Source organism: Canis lupus, chromosome 11, assembly GCF_011100685.1.
Source record: "Canis lupus familiaris isolate Mischka breed German Shepherd chromosome 11, alternate assembly UU_Cfam_GSD_1.0, whole genome shotgun sequence".
Classification (NCBI taxonomy): Eukaryota; Metazoa; Chordata; class Mammalia; order Carnivora; family Canidae; genus Canis; species Canis lupus.
The window spans coordinates 4,132,821-4,159,905 of NC_049232.1; the positions used below are offsets into that span (position 1 = coordinate 4,132,821).

The 27,085-nt window shown below is 39.5% G+C and overlaps 1 long non-coding RNA gene across 2 annotated transcripts in view; it reads left to right on the forward strand.

Moving 5' to 3' along the window:
• The window catches only part of LOC111097982, a 104,525-nt gene that overhangs the window by 440 nt on the left and 77,000 nt on the right, over positions 1-27,085 (forward strand). The window contains exon 2 of one of the 2 annotated variants that reach the window (XR_005366510.1): positions 11,727-11,922. This is a non-coding gene — a long non-coding RNA (uncharacterized LOC111097982). The remainder of the gene's footprint in view (positions 1-11,726; positions 11,923-27,085) is intronic. The other variant, XR_005366509.1, reaches the window with a different exon arrangement.

Sequence of the window (27,085 nt, forward strand, 5' to 3'; positions counted from 1 at the left end):
GGCCGGGGCGAGTGTCCCCAGGACAGGAGAGCCCCGTCCCGGAGACGCAGGAGCTGCACCGACCTTCCCGGGCGGAAAGGGGCTCGCGGGGAGGTGGAGCAGGACCCAGGAGGGCGGGGATGCCCTCGGGCTCCCGGGGACACTAACAGACACCTGCGCCCCGGGGGAGTGCGCCGAGCTCCCTAAGGGCTGCAGCGCGCACGGCGGGACCCGGAGCAGCTCGGGGGGGCTCGGGGGCGGCTCCGCGGAGGGGGCTGCGGGGCGGGAGCAGCTCGGGGGGCTCGGGGGCGGCTCCGCGGAGGGGGCTGTGGGGCGGGAGCAGCTCGGGGGGGCTCGGGGGCAGCTCCGCGGAGGGGGCTGCGGGGCGGGAGCAGCTCGGAGGGCTCGGGGGCGGCTCCGCGGAGGGGGCTGCGGGGCGGGAGCGCGAATCCAACAGAGCAGGCCCCGGAGCACAGGGCGCCGGGACACAGCCCAGGATCCGGCCTCCCCCGGCACAGGCAGAGGCCGGGAGGGCCCAGGACAGCGAGGACGCTCCTGCCCCGAGCTGAGCAGATCAGCGGCCCCGCCCCGAGCCTCCAGGCCCTGCAGACCGAGAGCTCTGGAGTTACTGCGGGAGCTGACTCCAGGGCTCCAGAGCTGGCCCCGCCATTGGGGTTGTTCCTCCTGGGGCCTCACGGGGTAAACAACCCCCACTGAGCCCTGCACCAGGCAGGGGGCAGAGCAGCTCCCCCAAGTGCTAACACCTGAAAATCAGCACCACAGGCCCCTCCCCCTGAAGACCAGCTGGACGGACAAGTTCCAGGGGAAGTCAAGGGACTTAAAGTATACAGAATCAGAAGATACTCCCCCATGTGTTTTGTTTTGTTTTGTTTTTTGTTTTTTGTTTTTTTGTTTTTTTTTGCTTTTTGATTTCTGTTTGCTTCACCCACCCTTTTTTTCCCTTTCTTTTTCTTTCTCTTTTTCTTCTCTTTTTTTCTTTTTTTCTTCCTTTTTTCTTTTTCTCTTTTCTTTCCTTCTTTCTCTCCTCTCTTTTTCTCCTTTTCCCAATACAACTTGTTTTTGGCCACTCTGCACTGAGCAAAATGACTAGAAGGAAAACCTCACCTCAAAAGAAAGAATCAGAAACAGTCCTCTCTCCCACAGAGTTACAAATCTGGATTACAATTCAATGTCAGAAAGCCAATTCAGAAACACTATTATACAGCTACTGGTGGCTCTAAAAAAGCATAAAGGACTCAAGAGACTTCATGACTGCAGAATTTAGATCCAATCAGGCAGAAATTAAAAATCAATTGAATGAGATGCAATCCAAACTAGAAGCCCTAACGACGAAGGTTAACGAGGTGGAAGAATGAGTGAGTGACATAGAAGACAAGTTGATGGCAAAGAGGGAAACTGAGGAAAAAAGAGACAATTAAAAGACCATGAGGATAGATTAAGGGAAATAAACGACAGCCTGAGGAAGAAAAACCTACGTTTAATTGGGGTCCCTGAGGGCACCGAAAGGGCCAGAGGGCCAGAATATGTATTTGAACAAATCCTAGCTGAAAACTTTCCTAATCTGGGAAGGGAAACAGGCATTCAGATCCAGGAAATAGAGAGATCCCCCCCTAAAATCAGTAAAAACCGATCAACACATTTAATAGTGAAGCTTGCAAATTCTAAAGATAAAGAGAAGATCCTTAAAGCAGCAAGAGACAAGAAATCCCTGACTTATATGGGGAGGAGTATTAGGGTAACAGCAGACCTCTCCACAGAGACCTGGCAGGTCAGAAAGGGCTGGCAGGATATATTCAGGGTCCTAAATGAGAAGAACATGCAACCAAGAATACTTTATCCAGCAAGGCTCTCATTCAAAATGGAAGGAGAGATAAAGAGCTTCCAAGACAGGCAGCAACTGAAAGAATATGTGACCTCCAAACCAGCTCTGCAAGAAATTTTAAGGGGGACTCTTAAAATTCCCCTTTAAGAAGAAGTTCAGTGGAACAATCCACAAAAACAAGGACTGAATAGATATCATGATGACACTAAACTCATATCTCTCAATAGTAACTCTGAACGTGAACGGGCTTAATGACCCCATCAAAAGGCGCAGGGTTTTAGACTGGATAAAAAAGCAGGACCCATCTATTTGCTGTCTACAAGAGACTCATTTTAGATAGAAGGACACCTACAGCCTGAAAATAAAAGGTTGGAGAACCATTTACCATTCGAATGGTCCTCAAAAGAAAGCAGGGGTAGCCATCCTTATATCAGATAAACTAAAATTTACCCCGAAGACTGTAGTGAGAGATGAAGAGGGACACTATATCATACTTAAAGGATCTATCCCACAAGAGGACTTAACAATCCTCAATATATATGCCCTGAATGTGGGAGCTGCCAAATATTTAAACCAATTAATAACCAAAGTGAAGAAATACTTAGATAATAATACACTTATACTTCGTGACTTCAATCTAGCTGTTTCTACCCTCGATAGGTCTTCTAAGCACAACATCTCCAAAGAAACGAGAACTTTAAATGATACACTGGACCAGATGGATTTCACAGATATCTACAGAACTTTACGTCCAAACTCAACTGAATACACATTCTTCTCAAGTGCACATGGAACTTTCTCCAGAATAGACCACATATTGGGTCACAAATCGGGTCTGAACCAATACGAAAAGATTGGGATCGTCCCCTGCATATTCTCAGACCATAATGCCTTGAAATTAGAACTAAATCACAACAAGAAGTTTGGAAGGACCTCAAAAATGTGGAGGTTAAGGACCATCCTGCTAAAAGATAAAAGGGTCAACCAGGAAATTAAGGAAGAATTAAAAAGATTCATGGAAACTAATGAGAATGAAGATACAACTGTTCAAAATCTTTGGGATGCAGCAAAAGCAGTCCTAAGGGGGAAATACATCGCAATACAAGCATCCATTCAAAAACTGGAAAGAACTCAAATACAAAAGCTAACCTTACACATAAAGGAGCTAGAGAAAAAACAGCAGATGGACCCCACGCCCAGCAGAAGAAGAGAGTTAATTAAAATTCGAGCAGAACTCAACGAAATCGAGACCAGAAGAACTGTGGAACAGATCAACAGAACCAGGAGTTTGTTCCTTGAAAAAATTAATAAGATAGATAAACCATTAGCCAACCTTATTAAAAAGAAGAGAGAGGAGACTCACATTAATAAAATCATGAATGAGAAAGGAGAGATCACTACCAACACCAAGGAAATACAAACGATTTTAAAAACATATTATGAACAGCTATACGCCAATAAATTAGGCAATCTAGAAGAAATGGATGCATTCCTGGAAAGCCACAAACTACCAAAACTGGAACAGGAAGAAATAGAAAACCTGAACAGGTCAATAACCAGGGAGGAAATTGAAACAGTCATCAAAAACCTCCCAAGACACAAGAGTCCAGGGCCAGATGGCTTCCCAGGGGAATTCTATCAAACGTTTAAAGAAGAAATCATACCTATACTACTAAAGCTGTTTGGAAAGATAGAAAGAGATGGAGTACTTCCAAATTCGTTCTAGGAGGCCAGCATCACCTTAATTCCAAAACCAGACAAAGACCCCACCAAAAAGGAGAATTACAGACCAATATCCCTGATGAACATGGATGCAAAAATTCTCAACAAGATACTAGCCAATAGGATCCAACAACACATTAAGAAAATTATGCACCATGTCCAAGTAGGATTTATCCCTGGGATACAAGGCTGGTTCAACACCCGTAAAACAATCAATGTGATTCATCATATCAGCAAGAGAAAAACCAAGAACCATATGATCCTCTCATTAGATGCAGAGAAAGCATTTGACAAAATACAGCATCCATTCCTGATCAAAACTCTTCAGAGTGTAGGGATAGAGGGAACATTCCTCAACATCTTAAAAGCCATCTACGAAAAGCCCACAGCAAATATCATTCTCAATGGGGAAGCACTGGGAGCCTTTCCCCTAAGATCAGGAACACGACAGGGATGTCCACTCTCACCCTGCTATTCAACATAGTACTGGAAGTCCTAGCCTCAGCAATCAGACAACAAAAAGACATTAAAGGCATTCAAATTGGCAAAGAAGAAGTCAAACTCTCCCTCTTCGCCCATGACATGATACTCTACATAGAAAACCCAAAAGTCTCCACCCCAAGATTGCTAGAACTCATACAGCAATTCGGTAGCGTGGCAGGATACAAAATCAATGCCTAGAAATCAGTGGCATTTCTATACACTAACAATGAGACTGAAGAAAGAGAAATTAAGGAGTCAATCCCATTTATAATTGCACCCAAAAGCATAAGATACCTAGGAATAAACCTAAGCAAAGAGGTAAAGGATCTATACCCTAAAAACTATAGAACACTTCTGAAAGAAATTGAGGAAGACACAAAGAGATGGAAAAATATTCCAAGCTCATGGATTGGCAGAATTAATATTTTGAAAATGTCAATGTTACCCAGGGCAATTTACACGTTTAATCAATCCCTATCAAAATACCATGGACTTTCTTCAGAGAGTTAGAACAAATTATTTTAAGATTTGTGTGGAATCAGAAAAGACCCCAAATAGCCAGGGGAATTTTAAAAAAGAAAACCGGAGCTGGGGGCATCACAATGCCAGATTTCAGGTTGTACTACAAAGCTGTGGTCATCAAGACAGTGTGGTACTGGCAGAAAAACAGACACATAGATCAATGGAACAGAATAGAGAACCCAGAAGTGGACCCTGAACTTTATGGTCAACTAATATTCGATAAAGGAGGAAAGACTATCCATTGGAAGAAAGACAGTCTCTTCAATAAATGGTGCTGGGAAAATTGGACATCTACATGCAGAAGAATGAAACTAGACCACTCTCTTGCACCATACACAAAGATAAACTCAAAATGGATGAAAGATCTAAATGTGAGACAAGATTCCATCAAAATCCTAGAGGAGAGCACAGGCAACACCCTTTTTGAACTCGGCCACAGTAACTTCTTGCAAGATACATCCACGAAGGCAAAAGAAACAAAAGCAAAAATGAATTATTGGGACTTCATCAAGATAAGAAGCTTTTGCACAGCAAAGGATACAGTCAACAAAACTCAAAGACAACCTACAGAATGGGAGAAGATATTTGCAAATGACCTATCAGATAAAGGGCTAGTTCCCAAGATCTATAAAGAACTTCTTGAACTCAACACCAAAGAAACAAACAATCCAATCATGAAATGGGCAAAAGACATGAAGAGAAATCTCACAGAGGAAGACATAGACATGGCCAACATGCATATGAGAAAATGCTCTGCATCACTTGCCATCAGGGAAATACAATTCAAAACCACAATGAGATACCACCTCACACCAGTGAGAATGGGGAAAATTAACAAGGCAGGAAACCACAAATGTTGGAGAGGATGCGGAGAAAAGGGAACCCTCTTACACTGTTGGTGGGAATGTGACCTGGTGCAGCCACTCTGGAAAACTGTGTGGAGGTTCCTCAAACAGTTAAAAATAGACCTGCCCTATGACCCAGCAATTGCACTGTTGGGGATTTACCCCAAAGATACAGATGCAATGAAATGCCGGGACACCTGCACCCCGATGTTTCTAGCAGCAATGTCCACAATAGCCAAACTGTGGCAGGAGCCTCGGTGTCCATCGAAAGATGATGGATAAAGATGTGGTTTATGTATACAATGGAATATTCCTCAGCCATTAGAAACGACAAATACCCACCATTTGCTTCCACGTGGATGGAACTGGAGGGTATTATGCTGAGTGAAGTAAGTCAATCGGAGAAGGACAAACAGTGTATGTTCTCATTCATTTGGGGAATATAAATAATAGTGAAAGGGAATATAAGGGAAGGGAGAAGAAATGTGTGGGAAATATCAGAAAGGGAGACAGAACATAAAGACTCCTAACTCTGGGAAACAAACTAGGGGTGGTAGAAGGGGAGGAGGGCGGGGGGTGGGGGTGAGTGGGTGACGGGCACTGAGGGGGACACTTGACGGGATGAGCAGTGGGTATTATTCTGTATGTTGGTAAATTGAACACCAATAAAAATTATTTTATTAAAAAAATGTTTTAAGCCAGTTTTATTTTGCCTTTGCTTGGATATAGCCCTTAGTCTAATACTAATCTTATCTCATTGATGCATCACTAGATCACTTTTAATTAGAAAATGATAAACATGTTGTTAGGCTATGTTTGAAAAAACACTATGCCATTTTGTGATGGAATTGCTTAATCAAAGATCAGGATGATACACTATTTAAAAAAAACAAATAGATTTCAGGTCTAGTTGACCTAAAATTTATAACTGCACATGTTTAAATTATTCAGCTTGTTAAAGTGTGACATATGTACACACCTGTGAAACCAGCTTCTCAATTAAGATAATAAATGTTTCCATCATACCCAAAGTTGCCTCTGCCCTTTGTAATCCCTTCTTTCTGCCTCTTTCTGCTTCTGCTCCCAACTTCCGACCCCAGACAATCACTGATCTGCTTTCTCTCACTATAAATTATTGCTGAGCTATTTTTATTGCTAGGTAGCATTGCATTGTAAAGGTATATCACAGTTTGCTGATCCATTCGCTCCTGATAGACATTAGGTTGTCTCAGTTTGGGGTATTACCAACAGGCTGACATAAACACTGTGAACATCTGCTTTTACTTCTCCTAAGTACATGCCTAGGGGTGGAATGACTGGACCATGTGCTCTTAATATTTTAAGAAACTGGCAAATAGTTTGCTGAAATTTTACCAAGGTTCAGTTCCTTCGCATCCTAATACTTGAAATGGTCAGTCTTTTAAATTATAGACATGAGTCTAACAGATCTGGTTTGGTATCAGGGCATCTGGGTGACTCGGTGGTTGAGCGTCTGCCTTTGGCTCAGGTCTTGATCCCGGGGTCCTGGGATCAAGTCTCACATTGGACTCCTGGCAGGGAGTCTGCCTCTCCTTCTCCCTGTGTCTCTGCCACTCTCTGTGTCTCTCATGAAAAACAACAACAACAACAAAAAAAACAAATAAAATCTTTAAAAAAAAATCCAGTTGGGCATTTTATTGTGGTTTTAATTTTTTTTTAATTTTTATTTATTTATGATAGTCACAGAGAGAGAGAGAGAGAATGAGGCAGAGACACAGGCAGAGGGAGAAGCAGGCTCCATGCACCGGGAGCCAGACGTGGGATTCGATCCTGGGTCTCCAGGATCGCTTCCTGGGCCAAAGGCAGGCGCCAAACCGCTGCGCCACCCAGGGATCCCTATTGTGGTTTTAATTTGCATTTCCTTAAGGCTTATGATGCTGAGTCTTTTCATGCTTTTCCTTGGTACATATCTTCTTTGATGGTATCTCTTAAGGTCTTTTGTCTAGTTTTTATTAGATTTGTTACTGTCTTATTATTTCTTGTTTCTTTCTTATTATTGAGTTTTGAGAGTTCGTTACATATTTTGGTTATAATTCCTTTATCAGACATATAATTTTCAAATATTTTCTCAAGTCTGTGACTTGGTTTATTCTCCTCTTAACAGTATCTTTCAAAACACAAAAGTCACTAGTTCTGATTAGGTTCAGTTTATCAATTTTAATTTTTTTGATTTATTGATTTTTAAATGGATCTTTATTAAACAAATGTCACAAAGATTTTTTTCCTCCGGGTTCTTTTATGAGTCTTATAGATTTTTAACTTAGATCTGTGGTTCATTTGACTTAATTTTTGTGTATGTTGTGAGAGACGGATTGCACTTTTTTCTTTCCCTCCCTCCTTCCTTCCATCTTCTTTCTTTTGAGTTTATTAATTTTTTCATTCTCAAAGACACAGGTTTTATTTCATTGATTTTCTCTTTTGTTTTCTTTTTCTATTTCAGTTATTTCCATTCTAATCATTATTATTTCTTTTATTCTGCTTATTTTGTGTTTGCCTTGCTCTTTGTTTTCTAGTTTCTAAATCGATGAAAGCAATGGCAAGTAATTTGAAAATTTTCTTTTTTCTGCTATAGGTGTTTAGTGCTATAAATTTCTATCTCTGTACCACTCTTGTGCCATCCATTCTTTTTAATTGTTGTATTTTCATTTCATTTGGTTCAAAGTAACTTCTAATTTCTCTTTTTTCTTTCAAGTCATAGGTTTAGAAATGTGTTATGTAATGTGATGAGCACCTGGGTGTTATATGCAACTGATAAATTATTGAACACTACCTCTGAAACTAATGATATGCTGGCGAATTGAATTTAAATAAAAAAAAAGAATGTGTTATTTAGTTTCCAATTATTTGGGAACTTCCTAAATATCTTTGTTTTTGATTTCTAACTTAATTCCAATGTTGTCAGAAAACACGCTGCGTGTGATTTGAATCCTTATAACTTTATTGAATTGTTTCATTGCACTGAATGTGGTCTGTCTTTGCCAACGTTCCTTATGCACTTGAAGAGAACGTGCATTTTGCTGTCATTGGGCATGGCAAAGGTTGGGTTTGTCACTGCATTCTACAAATGTCAGTTAGGCCTTGCTGGTTACTAGTGTTCAAGCTTTTGTGTCTTTACTGATTTTCTGTCTACTTGTTGAATCAATTATTACAAAATGGGTGTTGAGGGCAGCCCAGGTGGCTCAGCGGTTTAGTGCTGCCTTTAGTCCAGGGTGTGATCCTGGAGACCTGGGATCGAGTCCCACGTTGGGCTCCCTGCATGGAGCCTGCTTCTCCCTCTGCCTGTGTCTCTGCCTCTCTCTCTCTCTGTGCTCTCATGAATAAATAAATAAAATCTTAAAAAAAAAAGGGTGTTGAATTATCTAGCTATAATATGGTTTATCCACTTCTTTTTGCAGTTTTACCCATTTTCCTTCATGTATTTTGCAACTCTGTTATTAGTACATGAATCTTTAGGATTATTATACCCTCTTAATGAAATGACCCTCTTTTTTCCTGTGTTTTTTTCTTTTTAGCTTAAAAATCTGTTTTGTCTGATATAAGAGAGACAGTCTTGCTTTCTATTCATATATTTGCCTGGTATACCTTTTTTTCCCCTTTTACTTGTGACCAATTTGTGTCTTGTTCAGTTTTTTCTCCTAGCTTCAAGAATATATGGAATTAATTACAGCAATGTTTAATTATCCTTGTTTATTAATGCTACATCTCTATAATTTCTGAATTGATTTTATTTGTGCTTTTTTCCCCCTCTCCTAATGATAACTTCTATTTTTTTCTGCGTCTGGCTGGTAATTTTTAAGTAGATACCACACATTGTGAATTTTGCCTTGTTAGGTGTTTAGGACTCGTTGTACTCTAATAAATATTTTTTGAGCTTTTTTTTCCCACGCAAGTGAGTTGCTTGGAAATGGTTGATCATTTCAGGGCTTGCTTTGGAACTTTGTTAGGTGGGATAAGAGCAGGTTTCATTTGAGGGAAAATATTAGCTCACTACTAAGACAAAATCAGGATCACAACCTGAGCTGAAGGTAGACACTAAACCACCAAGCTACCCGGGCACTGCAGAAAGTTCTTTTTCTAAGAGAGATTGAACAACACATCTCTATGGCTGCCAGTTTGTTGTACTGAGTAATTGTAACCCCTCTTAGTGAAAAATTCCACTAATACAAAATCTATTCTGTAAGTAATAACATGTGTTCTTTGTTGACGAAACCCATTAACACTTATCTAATAAAGATTTATTGAGTTCCTGCTACATGCTCAATACTATTACAGACTCTGGAAATTTGGTGTCAAAGAGACCTTGTACCTTCTCTCGTGGGGCTCACATTCCAGTAGGGATGCATTCAGTTGAGCCATGAGGTTATTGACTTTAGATATTATACAACCTAGCAAAGCATACACACCAAACTTGAGTTCTCTGAGACTCTAAGTCATTGAGCTTGTGCAGCAGAGGAGTTTATAGGCAGGATCCCAGAGACTGTTGAATGCAAATACATATTACGTTTTCCTCCTTTCACTCCACTGTTCCCAGCCTCAGAGCTGAGGAGCTGCCTCTGGAAAACATATGCAAGCCCACCAGCAACTGGCGAGCCTCCCTTCCTGAATGGCGAGGAGAAAAATTCTGGCATTTACTAATGAAAGCCTGCCCACCTCTGAGAATCAGGACTTTTGGTCTTGGAACACAACCTAGGTCCTGTTCCAAAGGCTATATGCTGACTTCATAACAAGGGTTAGAAGCCAACATGTTACAAGCTCAGCGTGGGCCCAGGCTCCTCACATTCTCCGGTATATACTCATTTTATAATGGCAAGCTGCCAATGCTCCTAATTCCATTCCAAAAAAGTGAAAATTTAATTCCCAACTCCCTGGCTCAATCACACACACACACACACACACACACACACACACAGAGTCTGTCATTTAATGAAAGCGTTCCTATTTGTTAAAAAAAGCTATATGAAGAGACAAGAAAATTGTAGGTGGTAAGAACTTATAAAAATGTATGGCGTCAAAAAGGCTTTAAAATTTAATGTTGTTATTAACTGTCCAACTCATTCTCTATAAAGTTAGGCATAAACCAGACTGGCTGGTTGAGAGAACATAGTTCTTTAGGAATGGGGAACTGTTTTCGGAAACAAAACATGTGAAATCATTATGATGAAAATCAGCTTTTGGAGGATAGGATAATTCCAGGGTTAATTTCCACTGGTAATAATTCATCAAGCCTAATGTGCATTTTCTTCTCCTAAGTCCTAAGACTTCCCTCATTCAGCCACTAATTTCCCTGGAAGGAGATATCAGTAGATGATACGCAGTCTAGTAATGCAGTTTCCCGCCAAAATCCAGTTGCACACCATTCGGGGGCAGACAAAATTTAGTTTAACACTCTTCGAGGGCTAGAGATAGTCTAGACTCTGTGGAGAGGCAGACTCTCTAAGATCCTGACGTACAACAGAATTAAGAATAAATTAAGGGCTCGGATATTCAAGTGTAAAGATCTTCCACTCCTCCCCCAAACCCCAAATGATAATGCAAATATTGGTTTGTCTCCTTTTTGTGTAGGTTTGAGGCAATGATACTGAATTGCTCTTTACTGTATAGTAGAAGGTGGAGTCTTTCTGAATCTCAAGCTTAGAAATTTCTGTTCCCATATTGGGAATTGCTGAGACAGAGGAATCAGCATCTTGCAGAGCATCCAGAGCATCTTGCAGTTTGACATGATTTGTAGTATGTCCATTGATGAGGATAAGAGATTTCAGGTTATTTTTAGGTCTTTAGCAGGAAGACAACATTTTATTATATTTGTATAGTAAAATACTGCAGATCCTGGCAGCTTTATGAATTCCATTAGCCAGAGCAAATAATAAGGGGATCCAACCTAGTTGGATGGGATGTGTGGTGCGGGTGCTGGAAGGTTTCACTGAGGAACAGACAGACACTTCAAAGAGGAGTTAGGGCAGTGGTGGTTAGTGGTAAGAGCAATTCAGGGAGCAGCAACATTTGGTGGAAGTCCCTCAAGCTATGGAAAGCTTGACATTTTCAAGAAATTAAATAAAAGACAGCACAGCCATGAATGAAGCTAATAGTGTAAGGTGAAGCTAGAGAGAAAAGTAGGAGGTAGATCATGCCAGCTACTGTGAGTAGACTTCTTTTTCCAGAAGTTCTCTCTGTTTCCTATTCATTCATTCATTCATTCACTTTCTGGAGCCAGCCACTGTTCGGAGTGCTTGGTATATTTTAATTTTTTTATTCCCCACAATGATCTAGATGCTATTGTTTTCCTTATTTTTCAGATAAAAAAGATTAAATAACCTGTTCGAGGTTCCATGTCTGCTGAGTGGTGGAGCCAGGCTTCCGATCCAGAATTCTATATCCTCCCAAGAACAATGGGATGCATTAAAGGATTTTAAAAAGAGGAGAGACATCATCCATTCTGTCTGTAGGAAATTGCTCTATCCAGAATGTGAAGAAGGAATCTGGTAAGAGCAGGTAAACCTGTCTGGAGTCTATTGTAATATTCTCAGTGAGAAACCATGGTGCCTTGAAGTATGGCAGTGACTAAGGAGATGAGATTAACGGGAGGGATGTTTAGGATTCACACTTGACAAGACCTGGTGATTGGAGGTGTCGAGGATGGCACACTTAGTACTGGCAAGAGCAAGTAAGTGGATGATGGTGCCATTTACTAAATAGGGCACTGACAAAGAGGGGTTTTAAGGGAAAGATGGTCATATGCACTTACGTGTCGAGTTTGGAAGTGAAACTCTATGGAATAAGCATTTGAATGGATGGGCATGGAGCAGTTGGGTAAGTCCAAGCTAGATATGTGAACTTGGGATTCATCCTCATATAGATAGTAGAGATGTTAACTCATACCACCGAGAGAGAGAGAGAGACAGAGACAGAGAGACAGAGAATTACTTGAAGATAGTCTAGACTGAGAAGAAAAAGGTGAGGGCTTAAGGATGAAATGGGAAACAAAAGCCAACCTAATCATACCTTTGATGAATCCACAGTGTTCCCTTATTGCACTGGAATACATTTTCTGAATTATGAATTAGTGATTGCAGATGGTGGAAGCCAAGATTGTAATTAGAATATTAGTTTAAATCTCGGCTCTGTGGCATCTTAAAAGCAAATGAGCACTGGAGGTGCTTGCTGTGGTCATGCCCTGAATGCCTCAAAAGCTAGTCTTCTCTGGCATCCCAGAATAAGGATTAACTGGGGACTAGACTCTGGAGTGGCCCTGGATGAGAAAGGCAGATCATCACAGATGAATACTCCATATCACAAAGGATATATATAGATATCTATCTATATCTATCTATATTATGTTACATATGATATATAATATATAAGAACATAATATGGTATAGTATATAACATAATATTAATATAACATTAATATATAATAGTATTGATAATTTCTATAATATATAATTATAAAATATATAATACATATATGCTTCTCTTATTTGTTTGCTTTGTCATATAGTAAAGGCTGCCTCTTTTCTGGCACATGTGAAATTTGGTATGCCAGCTAACAGTGTCTTGACTGGATTCTTTTCGGCTTATGGTGTTGAATACACACATATTAAGGGATAGGAGGTTTGGGAACAGATGAGAACAGATGGGGATGTGATCCAGCACATTAACTACTGTTGCTCTGTATGGGCACTTGGCAAATATATAGTAAATACTTTCAGACTAGATAAGTAGATGAGTCAGTGAGAAGAGTTTACTCTGTTTACAAATCATATTCGCCATCATTCATTAATCCTTTTACTGAAAATCTACCATGTTATAAAGCCTCATCTTCTGAGCTTTACCCGTGCTCAAATATGATGTATGTAGAACACACCTAAATAGAAATAAATCTTAGGGAATATGTTTAAACATGCACCCACCTGTCTTTTTAAATGACAAAGATAAACAATGGATAGAGATGTGGTACTAATACTTTTAAAAATTCAGTGTCTATTCAGGTGGGACATATATATCCCCGATGTTGTAACTGTTACATTGGATAGTGTCAGGGAGGAAGAATTCCTGTCTCCTTCAAGGTCCTTCTAACTGGACTAAAGAAATACATTGACATGAAGCAGATTAGTAGGAGAAAATAAAATTTAATAAGTGTATGTATGGGAAATCCACATAGACATGGAAGTTCTTTTTTTTTTTTTTTTTTTTAAGATTTTACTTATTCTATTCATGAGAGACACAGAGAGAGAGAGAGAGGCAGATACATAGGCAGAGGGATAAGCAGGCTCCCTGCAGGGAGCCTGATGTGGGACTTGATCCTGGGACCCTGAGATCATGCCCTGAGTTGAAAGCAGACACTCAATCACTGAGCTACCCAGGTGCCCCAGACATTGAAATTCCAAAGATAGCCAGGCAAACTGAGGTATATATGCCATTCTGAACTAAGGAGATAAGGGGTCTGGGATCTCAGAGGAAAGTTAAGACGGGCGACAAACATTTCTCTTGAGCTTGCAGGGTTTCAAGTGCTTTCAACTTGAAATAATCCACATGCCAAAGTGGCACATTCTGGGAGAGCCTGTCCTGAACCCCTTCAGTGTCAACAGAAATGTGTATATGTGTTCACCCAAATATATCTACTAAAAGTACGTAGCAGTGCTATTCATCATAGCCATACTGAAAACCACCTATATGTCTATCAACATTTAAAAGGAAAGTGGAATACTATTTAATTATACTAGGTATTTTATTATTGTTATTGTTTAAAGGTTTTATTTATTTGACAGAGAGAGAGACAGAGAGAGAGAGAGAGAGAAAAAATTAGAGAGAGAAAGAGCAGCAGGCAGAGGGAGAGGAAGGAGACTTCCTGCTAAGCAAGGAGTCCGATGTAGGGCTCCATCTCAGGACCCTGAGATCATGACCTAGCCGAAGGCAGACACCCAGGTGCCCCAACACTAGGTATTTTATTTTATTTTTTTTATTTTTATTTTTTTTAAAGATTTATTTATTTATTCATGAGACACACACACACACACAGAGAGAGAGAGAGAGAGAGAGAGAGAGAGGAGCAGGCAGAGGGAGAAGCAGGCTCCATGCAGGAAGCCCGATGTGGGACTCGATCCTGGGTGTCCAGGATCACACCCCGGGCTGCAGGCGGCGCTAAACCGCTGTGCCACCGGGGCTGCCCAACACTAGGTATTTTAATAGGGAAAGAATACTCTTTTCAGCAAATGGTGACAACTCTATGTTAAAAATTGGGTCTGAAAAAAAAAAGGAATTTGAAAAGATCTTACATAATTTGCAAAAAATAACTTGAGATTGATCATAGACTTAACTATAAAAGCCAAGATATGAAGCTTCTGGAAGAAGAAATGAGAGAAGATCTTTATGCCCTTGTATAAAATTTTTCTTACATAGGACACAAAAGCAGTAACCATAAAATAAATGGAATTTTGGACTTAATCAAAAATTTTAATCTGTGCAAACCAAAAAACAATGTTAAGAAAATGAAAAAAATAAGTTAGAGTGGAGAAAATATTCACTCTGTATGCCCGACAAAGGATTCCTATCCAGAATATTTAAAGAACTCTTGCAAATCAATAATTACAAATATGAACAACCTAATTTAAAAATGAGTGAGTGACTTCAATAGACATTACACAAAAGAAAATAGAAGCTCATGAAAAGATGCCCAACATCATTAATCATATTGGTAATGTAAATTCAAACTACAATGAGGTGCCAGTCCACACCCATTATAATGGCTAAACTTAAAAAGGCCGATAACAGTGTAGGTGAGGAGATGAAGGAACTGGAACTCTCACACATTTTTGGTTGGGGTGCAAAATGGTACAACCATTTTGGAATACAGTTTGACAGTTTCCCCCCACTTAATCTCCATTACCTATTTTGCCCATCCTCCCAGCTCCTACCTTCTGGCAACCACCATTTTGTTCTCTACTTCATTTATTTTATGAGTCTACTTGCAGTTTTTTGTTTGTTTGTTTGTATGTTTGTTTTCACAGGTTCCACGTATAAGTGAAATCAGATGGCATTTGTCTTGATCTCACATATTCCACTTAGCAGAATGTCCTCTAGGTCTACCCATGTTGTTGCAAATGGCAAAATTTTGTTCTTTTTCTAATGGCTGAATGATGGTTTGGTAGTTTCCAATAAAAATAAACATACATCTCATTTCTTTTATAGTATTTTTTAAAAAGTTATCTCTGCCTCCATCATGGGACTTGAACTCACAACTCCAAGATCAAGAGTTGCACACTCTACCAATTGAGCCAGCCAGGCACCACACTTATTTCCTTTTTTTTTTTTTTTTTTTTTTCCTTATGGAATTGGCTTGGACCTCCACTATTAGGCTGGGCTGAAATTGTGATTATGGCTGTCTTGTGTTCTGGATCTTAAAATAATGCATCTAAAACATCTCTATCATGTAGAATTTTGATTGTATGTTTTAGGGATATGCCCTTAAATAATTGTAGGTTAAAGGGTGTTCCCTTTTTAGCCTGCTTTGCTGAGACTCTTTATGGCTGCTAAGGATTGTATTAATTTTATCCAGCAAGCATCCTAAATCCAAGTAATCATAGGATTTTTCTCCTCTTTTCCTCCAGAGTGGTGAATTACATAAAAAAAGTCCAACTCTTTGTATTCCTGAAATAAGCCCAACTTGATCATAATATATTACTTTCAATAAATAATATATGTTTTTAATTAACAGTAGGATTCCATTCAGATAGCTAATGCTTTATTTATGGTATTCACATGTGTCTTCATAAGTGCAATATAGGGAATTTGAAGGAAATTTGAAGGCAAAAGATAAACATTTTTTTATTTGCAAATGATAGTATTTTTTTTACATTACTGAAAATAACCCAGAAAATCAACATGAAATAAGAGAGTTCATCAAGGTTGCTGAATATGCTATCTTTCTATAAAAAATGCCCAAAAATAATCATCTAGAAAATATATTAGTTATCCTAGGGGGGCCTGGGTGGCTCAGCCTGTTAAGTGTCTGCCGTTGGTACAGGTCATGATCTCAGGGTCCTGGGATCAAGCCCCCCCTTTTCTACTTGTGCTCTCTTTCTCTCTCTCAAATAAATAAAATTTTAAAGAAAAAAAGGAAAATATATTAATTATTGTATTCCAAATAGTATCTAGACTATAAGTATATTGGAATTAACTCTTATTTGTTTTCTTTCTTTTCTTTCTTCTCTCTCTCTTTCTCTCCTTCCTTCCTTCCTTCCTTCCTTCCTTCCTTCCTTCCTTCCTTCCTTCCTTCCTTCCTTCCTTCTTCCTTTCCTTTCCTTTCCTTTCCTTTCCTTTCCTTTCCTTCCTTCCCTTCCCTTCCCTTCCCTTCCCTTCCCTTCCCTTCCCTTCCCTTCCCTTCCCTTCCCTTCCCTTCCCTTTTCTTTTCTTTTCTTTTCTTTTCTTTTCTTTTCTTTTCTTTTCTTTTCTTTTCTTTTCTTTTCTTTTCTTCTTCTTTCTTTTCTTCTTCTTACTCTTCTCATGTAGTTTCTTGGGGGTATACCTCAGCAGCAGCTCTGTGACTGTTTCTTTCTCTGCTTATGAGCTTTTACTTGGTGATACCCAGCTCCGCTGGGCTCTGGGAAACATCTGCCATACTTGTCAACCTGGGGGGTGCAGGGCCGCGGGGAGCAGCATTGCTGTCTCACATGGATGCTTACACATTGAAGGATGTATGGAATCCAGGGAAGAGCATACTTGGGAACTGTTCTGCGTTGGAGACAAGGAAGCTGGAGTATCTGTCTACCAACCCAATCCATCATAAGTCCAGGGCTGCTCCCTCTCTCTTCTCTATCCATTCTGGTTGGGCCCTTCTGTAGTCTGAGCATACTTGCTCTGTTAAGAAAGCCCTTGGTCTGAGAGCTTCGGATGCTTGCTGTAAAATGCTATTTGTTGGCTCAAATGGGGAGACTGGGTACCAAAACAACTACTGTTGTGTGTTACTGCCACCATCTTGCATCTAGATTCTAGAAAGCCTGGTAGAATCTTGGGGTTTTGAGAAAAACCATTAGCTATGGTTGGGTAATGGTGTTCTTCCCCTGATTACTTGGAACACCCTGTAAATAACTGGAGTTTGGGCCAACTGCCTCTAAGCTGCAACAATTTATGTGAAAAGTAAAGTCTAGTTTTCCTTTGTGGAGATACCTTATAATTCGGTACCACAAGCTCTAAGGAAATGATCTCTTCCCTTTGCTGAGGCTGAGTTATTTATAATGGTCAGCTTTTTGAAAGACTCTCACTTGTCTTCCCCTTTTAGAGATAAAGTTCCTGCTCAGCTGCCGATAGCTCTGATTTACACTGGGGAAAAGAACGAAAAAAGTACTCCATCCTGACTCCTGAGAGAACCAGCCTCCCAGCCATTCTCATGACCAGGAAGAGTCCCTGTAGCGAGAGCTGCTGTCAGAGTAGCAGTAAGAAATGTTCTTACTTAATGGCTATGGCTCTCAGAAACAAACTGTGTTTCCCCTGGCAGTTATGCCTGAGATATTGGCTCCATTTTGTGAGCAAATAACTTAGTGATAAAGCTCCAAACATTAGTATCCACTTGAGGGCAGTGCACATAGTAGAAAAGGCTTCAGGCTGCCAGGAGAGTAGGATTCAAGATTCCAGGTGACCATTTATTAGTTCTGTGATATTCAATATATATTTTAACCTCCCCAACCATCAGTTTCTCCTTATGTACAATGCAGGTTAACCTAATTCACAGGACTGTTTGAGAATCAAATGGGATAAAAATAAGCAATGTTGATATCAAAGAAGATTTTATTGGTACAATAATAAAAAAAAAATCTTGGGATGCCTGCATGGCATGGTTGGTTGAGTGACTCTTAGTTTCAGCTCAGATCATGATCTCAGGGCCTTGGGCCTGAGCCCAGGTCGGGCTCCACACTCTTTGGAGCCTGCTTGAGATTCTCTCTCCCTCTGCCTCTGCCCCTCCCATGTTCTCTCTCTCCCAAAAAAATAAGTTAAAGAACCTCTCTCCTTACAGGAAATAGTTTTTACTTGTTCAGGGAGTTGGATAATCATTGTTTTTGACTCTTTCCAGGGGATGCTAGAATGTGCTAAATTAATGCTAGGACTGAGTGTATTACATGTCATTTTAGGGCTGGCCTTAGCCAAATTCATATTATGAATATTCATTGGCTTTTCAGGACTTCAGTAAAAAAAAACTTCTCTTGTCTCTTTCATGGAAGCCTCCTCTATTCTTTGTAGAATTACCACATGGAACTAACACTTTTTTTTTCAAATATGATGCTATTAGATAGAAAATACAATTGGTGATAGAAAAACCTTATCAAGCCATCAAGACTTGGAAGGGAGGGTTTCAGAGGGCCCTTTGCCTCTAGATTAAGTAAGAAATACATTCTTATCCTGCCAGGCAGGTAAAACAGGTCGCTGAGCGAACTCAGTCCACTCTTTGAATAGGTGGGCATCGTGATGTCAGCAAATAAAAAGGACTTCACCAGGAGGGCTGTTGGCTCTGGCAGCATCACTGGTAGCTTCATGTTAAACTAGGTCAAATCCTCCTTTAACAATAATCAAGAGATTCAAAAAAAAAAAAAAAACATGGTGCAAGGAACAGGAGAACTCATTGATCCTTTGGTGTATATTTAAACATGATAAAAGTCAAGAATCCTTTGGTGTATATTTAAGCATGATAAAAAAAATAAGCATGATAAAAATCAGGTGTTGCAGGCTGGTATGGATAGAGAAGACATTTGTGTAGGATGTGGGTCTTGTGCCAGGTCTTGAAGATGGTAGGGGTTAAAATGGCCAAGGAGAGAGATGAGGAATTTAGGGACAAGGAGAACAATGCACTAAAACTAGATGCATGGATGAGCATAAAGTAAAGATGAGGGGAAGAACAAGCCTTGGCAGAAGTTAAGGATATTTGTTGGGGGTGATGGGAAGTGAAGTTGGTGTTGCTGGAGATCACGTGAGATGAGATAGATGCTACAGGTGACTTCTCTGGAAAGCAGACATGTTCTTGGAATCAGCATATGTTGGAAAAAGAAGGTAGCATGACTGGGCAGAGAGAGAAGCTGAACAATGGGGTAGAGTCAGCCAGTCCACACAGGGAGCTCTAGAGCTGGGATGGCTCTGCAGAGTTGAGATGGCCCTGCAGGTCGGCTCTACTGACCTTTATATTCCCACATCAGTTTATGTTACCTGGCTTGCCCCAGGTAGAGGGTATGATCTTGGGCGAGGTGTCCCTCTTCAGCCAAGGGCACTGGCCTGGAGCGAGGTAGGAACCCAGATGCCAGCTGTCAGCCTTCCATTCTCCCAGGTGTGGGGGGATAAAGTCTTGAGCCCTTACGTGACTGGTGGAAATCGGGTGGTACACCACAGTGTCCACTCCAGATGGATGATTAGGATAGCCCCAGATGATAAAGTGCCTGAGGACAAGGCTGATACTATGGTGAAGGGACCCAAGATATTCACCTCAGATACAAAATTTAAGGGGACTCCAGAAACAACTCAGATGTAAATGAGATATTTTAAATTATATATATATATATATATAAAGATTTATTTATTTATTTATTTATGAGTGTATGTGAGCAGAAAGAGGGGTAGAGTGAGAGGGAGAGAGAGAATCTCAAGCAGAATCCCCACTGAGTGTGGCACCTGATGCAGGGTTCATTTCCATGACCCTGCAATCAAGACTTGTGCCAAAATCTAGCATCCATTGCTCAACCACCTGTGCCACCCAGACACCCCAAGATAAATGATATTTTAATGCAATATTTTAAAAAATCCCAAATCTGGGATCCCTGGGTGGCTCAGCAGTTGAGCGCCTGCCTTGGGCCCAGGGCATGATCCTGGAGACCCAGGATCGAGTCCCACGTTGGGCTTCCTGCATGGAGCCTGCTTCTCCCTCTGCCTGTGTCTCTGCCTCTCTGTGTGTCTCTCATGAATAAATAAATAAAATCTTAAAAAAAAGAAACCTTTAAAAAAAATCCCAAATCTGTGCAAAAAAATCCATGAGGAGCAAAATTTCAAATTTAAATAAAGACAAGATCAGTGTTACAGATTTTTCCTTTTGCCCCAGGCTCCCATAATATGTCTTAGCAAAATAATGCTGGATGAATATGATTTATCCTGTAGGAAATGGGAAATCCTTGGGAGTTTTCGTCCTTCCATTTACCTATGAAAGCAGCACAACTATAACATTGAATTTGTTTCCATTGAGCACTGTACTTGAAAACTGACAAGTGGGACTCTTGTTTGCAAGAGCCTTAGAAACCAACCAACTCAACTTTGCTTACCCAATGTGAGGAGTTTATTGCCCTACAAAGTATTCAGGTTTTGAGGCCTGGTTTTATCTAGGGGATCAAATGATACCTTTATGCCTCAGTTTCTCTTCCTCTTTGGGCTGTCTTCACTATTAATGAAGTCCATTCTTCCACTGGCTTTTCTCCTGATAAAATAGATGGTGTGGCTTTCCTGGACCTCTCGTTGTTAAACAACTCAAGGACAAGCAATTGCAACTCTTCCTCCAAGACCCAGCAAAATTGTTGTCTAATTGGAACAGAAATTCAACCTTGAGTCTATCACTGTGCCAGATGGACAGAATATGCTGATTGGCTTAAGTCAACAGGGCACACACCCCTGTAACTGGGTCTAGATCGTTCTATACGGACTGTGTGGGTTGGTGGGGTGCTTCTACCAAAAGAAGCTGAAATGGTTGCTGGGAACCATACTGCACGTGAATTCACATTTCCCTGTGTCTGTCCAGTCCGTGTCCATAAAAATATATGTGTAAAGAACAATGTTGCACTAATAAGTCAATCATACTATATAGCATTTTTATTTTTAAAAATATTCAAGTAATACACAAACACTGTAAAAAGCAAGTAACATGGAAGAGAAAGTAAAAATCTATATTCTGATGGTATAGTGTATTTTTACAGTCTTTTAAATTCCATTAAAATTCCATTCATTGGTATAGTTACCTTTACTTTTTGGTGAATTCATCACATTTTTCACTTAGCAATATTCTTGAATATCTATCAGTATTAGTACCCACATTTAAAAAAACCTACAGCATGTATTTTATGATATGGTTATTTTCTAAGCAAAACTTAAATTGGGAGCATAACCACTTGATAGACATTTGGGTTTTTTCCCAAACTATTCAGTACTATAACCATGCTGCAATGAGCATCTTTGTACATGTGTTTCTATACACAGGAGAAAAATAGAAACCAAAGGCAAATCTAGAGATTAACAGTTTGTTCAAATAAAGGAATTTATTTCAATAAAGGATCTTAATTCTATCCTTTCTCTCATATGGGTAACTAAATGTCTCAAAATACATTATAGTACATCTTTCTCCCTGTGGTTTGAAATGTCATTTTTCCATGTAATAGTCCCATATGAAAGTATGACTATTTCTGGATTGTCAATATCAGTACTTTGTTTCATGTGGCAGCAATATTACTCTATTTTTACCTTCTTTACCTTCTAACATATTTTACATTTGGTAAGGATAAAACTCCTACCCTCTTCACACAATTTGTTCTTTTATTTTCACAGGTGCTTAATAAATCTTGCTCACTTATCACTCCTTATAAATTTTAGAATCAACCTGTCAGATTCCATGTAAAATTTTTTTGAGATGGCATTGATTTTAAGATGAATTTGGAGAAAATTATCATTTATCCAAGTCTTTTATGTTCCTTTTATCTTTTATCTCTGAAGATCTTGCATGTTACTACAATTTTAAAAAAGTTTTATTTAAAAAAATATTTCTATTTATTTATTTGAGAGAGGAGAGAGAGACAGTGAGAAATCAGAAGTAGAGGGGAGGGGTAGAGGGAGAAGCAGGATCCCCGCTGAGCAGGGAGCCAGATGCAGATGCAGGGCTGGTTTCAGGACCCTGGGATCATGACCTGAGCTGATGGCAGATACTTAACTGAGTCACTCAGGTGCCCCTAAATTTTATTTTTAAGTAATCTCTACACTGATGTGGGGCTCTAACGCATAATCCCGAGATCAAGAGTTATGTGCTCCACTGAGCCAGCCAGGTGACTCGATTTATGATGTTTAATTGCAATTATGTTATGGCGGTTGTTTCTATTTTGAAAGAGACAGGTTTTTTTTTAAAAAAATCACATTTTCTAATTGGTTTCACTAATGAATATTGATTTTAGTACATTGACCTTAATAAGCAACTTTGTTACACTCTTATGATATAATGCAACATGTGATTCTTCCTGGCCTCTTATTTCAGATCTGGGTATTTATAACCCAGTCTTTCTGGATATTTATAACCCTACGGGGACTTAGACATCCTCCAAATAAGCTCTTATAGTCTTTTGTCCTTGCTGATGGCAAATGCTTTTATTGTCTCTTAGCCCGACTGGGGATGAGGGGAAATGTGTGGGATATCTTCTCACTCAGATGATTCTGCTATAGTATGCCCTTGGGTCCTTATTCCTTGTATTTTTCATCTCTTTTCAACTCTGGAGATGGAGCACTCTTGGTGTCTCTTCCAACATTTTCTTTTTTTTTTTTTTCTAAAGATTTTATTTATTTACTCACGAGAGACACAGAGACATAGGCAGAGGGTGAAGCAGGTTCCTCACGGGGAGCCTGACTCAGGCTCTATCCCAAGACCCTGAGATCATGACCTGAGCCGAAGGCAGATGCTTAACTCACTGAGCCACCCAGGCACCCCAAGGGTTCTACTTCTTATTTTTGAGCACAGTAATGTGTTTAGATACATAGAAAAATACAGAGGCATGAGATGGGGAAATGTTGAGATAGAAGCCTATTTTTCCCCTGGCTGGATAATCAATTTTTCTATTATCATTTATTAAATTCTGTGTCTTTCCCCAATATTTTGATCTGCTTGAGATTCTCTCTCCTTTTGCCCCTCCCCAAACCCTCTAAAAAAAAAAGTCAGAGACAGCAGATGATACTATTTGCCATTGGAGAAGCTTTACCTTTTCCTCTACTGGGAAAAAAAAAGTACAGAAATGATTCCCTGGATTCAGCCAGAGATGAAATCAGACTCACATATGAGCTGTAGTTTGGGTGAAACCCAGTCTACAGGTTTTTCCCTGTTCCAAGGTTGTGACTATTCTTGGCTTTCATTTGAGAGTGTGGCAATTTTTTTTTGTCTCAGGACTGAGAGATCAATAGAAGTCTTAGTCTACTAGAAGAAAAACTAAAAGTTTTAGGCTTAACTTTGAATTTTTCCTATCCCATGGAGATAGAGACTTTTGATGATTATTCTAGGGGGAAGACCAGCAGTGTTTGTAATCTCTCTAATCTCCAGATGTGCCACTCTAGCCCCACATAATCACCAAAGCTCTGTTTTTTTTCTATTCCTCTCCTGGGGCCTGAGTCTGGATACTAAGTCTCTAGATTGGCTTAGATTGGTGTGTTCTCCTTACCAACAAAATAATTGTAGCTCATCAGTGTGAATTATTCACTCCCTCTAGGGATTTTGATTTTATGTGGCTTTTCCTCTGGATAGGTCTTTTCTTTTAAGAACCAAGGGAATGCACAATATTCCACTTTGCCTCCAGGGATTTCCTTCCTTAGCCTGTTAACCTCCTACCCTGCACAGCTCTGGAGCTCAATAATTGTTGAGGGAAAACCATCCATGTGTTGGAAGCCCCTCAAGCATACTCCAGCATGAGCACCAAAAGCTCATTGGTGTGTCTATCTCCCATTTGTGGATCTTCTGCCCGGGACAGGGCCTGATTCTCAGGTTTCAACCACCTTCAGAGTCAGCACCTTGATTTCAGCAGAGTGTTGTGTTCCCTACACCATCACCATCCCTCCACATGGCCAAGGTTTCCCAGAATCGCTAAAATCTTAGGTCTGATGGGGAAACTGGATGTATGGTAATACACATGGGTTGTGAGGTTGTCCACTATCCTTGAATGATGGCATTACCAACGTTGAGCCTTGGCCATTAGAATTCACTTCTAGCAGGAGAGGAACTTGCTGGTCTTTTATACAGTAGCTTTCCAACTTGTGAATTCTCAGTGCTGATCCATTTGTTGATTATCTGATCTATGTCCTTAAGTTTTTTTTTTTTTAAGATTTTATTTATTTGTTCATGGGAGACACAGAGAGAGAGGCAGAGACACAGGCAGAGGGAGAAGCAGGCTCCTTGCAGGGAGTCCAATGTGGGACTCGATCCCAGGACCCCGGGATCATGCCCTGAGCTAAAAGGCAGATGGTCAACCACTGAGCCACCCAGGCATCCCTATGTCCTTAAGTTTTAAGGGGATTTGGATGGTGTATATTTTTAGCCCTTATGCTATGAATTTAAAAAAAGTTATTGAATAATTATTAACATACAATATCCTGTTAGTTTCAAGTGTACATCACAGTGATTTGAAATATTTATACATTATGAAATGATCCCCATGATGCCTAGTTACCATCTGTCACCACACAAAGTTACTATAATATTATTGACCATATTCCCTAATGCTGTGCTTTTCATCCCTGTGACATTTATTTTATAACTGGAGCTTTGTTTCTCTTCATCCCCTTCACCTATTTTGCCCATCCCCTGACCACCTTTCCTTGTGGCAACTACCAGTTTATCCCTGTATCTAGAGTCTGTTCCTGTTTTGTTTTGTTTGTTCATTTGTTTTGTTTTTTAGATTCCACAGATAAGTAAAATCATATGGTATTTGTCTTTCTCTAACTTCTTTCACTTTACATAATACCCTCTAGGTCCGTCTGTGTTGTCACAAATGACAAGATTTCATTCTTTTTTATGGCTGAGTAGTATTCCATTGCATATATACCACATCCTCTTTATTCATTCATCAGTCGATGGATACTTAGGTTGTTTTTGTATCTTGACTCTTGTAAATAATGCTGCAATAAACATAGAGGTGTATAGATCTCTTCAAATTGGTGTTTTCATTTTGTTCAAGTAAATACCCAGCAGTGGAATTGCTGGATCATGTGATATTTATTTTCTTAAAAAAATATTTTATTTATTTATTTATTTGGGAGTAGGAGAGGAGCAGAGAAAGAGGTAACAAGCAGACTCTGTGCTGAGCACGGGGCCCAGCCTAGGGCTTAATCTCATAACTCTGAGATGACAACCTGAGCTGAAACAAAAAAGTCTGACACTTAACCAACTGAGTTACCCAGGCACTGCTCACATGATATTTCTATTTTTAATTTTTTAGGGAACCTCCATATTGTTTTTCACAGCAACTGTACCAATTTGCATTTCCACCAACAGTGCACAAGAGTTGCTTTTTCTCCACATCTTCACCTTGTTATTGTCTTCTTGATTCTTGCTATTTTGACTGGTGTGAGGTGATGCCTAATTGCGATTTTGATTTGCATTTCCCTGGCGACGAATGATGTTGAACATCTTTTCCTGTGTTTGTTTCCCATGTGTATGTCTTCTTTGGAAAAATGTCTGTTCAAGTCCTCTGTCCATTTTTCAGTCGGATTATTTGTTTTTTGATGTTCAGTTGTGTAAATTCTTGATATTTTTTGGATATTAACCCCTGATATATGATTTACAAATATCTTCTAATGGATTCTACTTTTGTTTTTTTGGATTCTACTTTTTACCAAGCCTACTGCATCAACTTCTTTCTTGCTCTGTGCTTTATTTCTAGTTTTTTTTTTCTTGTTTTGTGTTTTATTTCCAGTTTTTTTTCTTGTTTGGCTGGAGTCCATTATGGGCGATTTTTTTTTCCAAAAGTTTTTGTGGGGGTTATTGTCCTTGGATGTTTTCACATTTGAGTGCCTTCTTGTTGTTTTATACTTGAATTATAATTTGTCTAAGCATGATATTGTTGGTTCTTACTCGTTCCCCTTAGCCATGTAGACATGTCTCCTAATCTTCTGGCATTGATTATTGCTATGGGGGAGACTGAGGCTGATGTGATTTCTCATGCTTGTGATAATTTGTTCTCTATGTCTTGATGCCTAAAGAGTTCTTTTTTCTTATTAAAGTTTATTTCCCAGAAATCTTGATATCAACCCATTTAATTAAAAAGAAAAGCTATTTTTATCTGCAGATTTGGTTTTTCCTTCATTTCAGAGAAGTCTTGAAGATATTAGAATATTTTGGGCATCACTTTTGAGTTTACTTCAGAGAACTTGATTATCTTTGTGTTGTATTGTGTTTGTCTTCTACATCTCTAATTTCTTCTCTAATTGCTGTATTTTTTTCTTTTGTAGTCATTGTGACTTTCTCAACATCATTAATTTGCTTCATTTTATTTTTTGCTATCTGGAATTAATCTTTACCTTGGTAATAAATGACAATAGTTCATGTCTTATTTATCAATTTATTGTCTTATTTCTTATATCTCCTTATAAATTTCATTCTTTACTTGATAGTCTTGTCCTTGAGCTCTTGTTCATAGAATTAAAGGCTTCCACAATCCATTGCAAAAGTATTCAAGGAATCTTCTATTGCTTGGTTTATACTTTCTTAAATTCCAGGTGATTTCTCTCTCTTTGGCATGCTCTTTCTCTTACTTTATTTTATTTGCACTAGGATATGTTTTAGTGGGAGTCCTGGCAGGAAATGAATGATACAAGCAAACAGGCATAATTGAAGGAGTTTATTAAAGAAACTGTTTGAAAAAATATAGACAGGAGTAAGGGATGCCCAAATCAACAA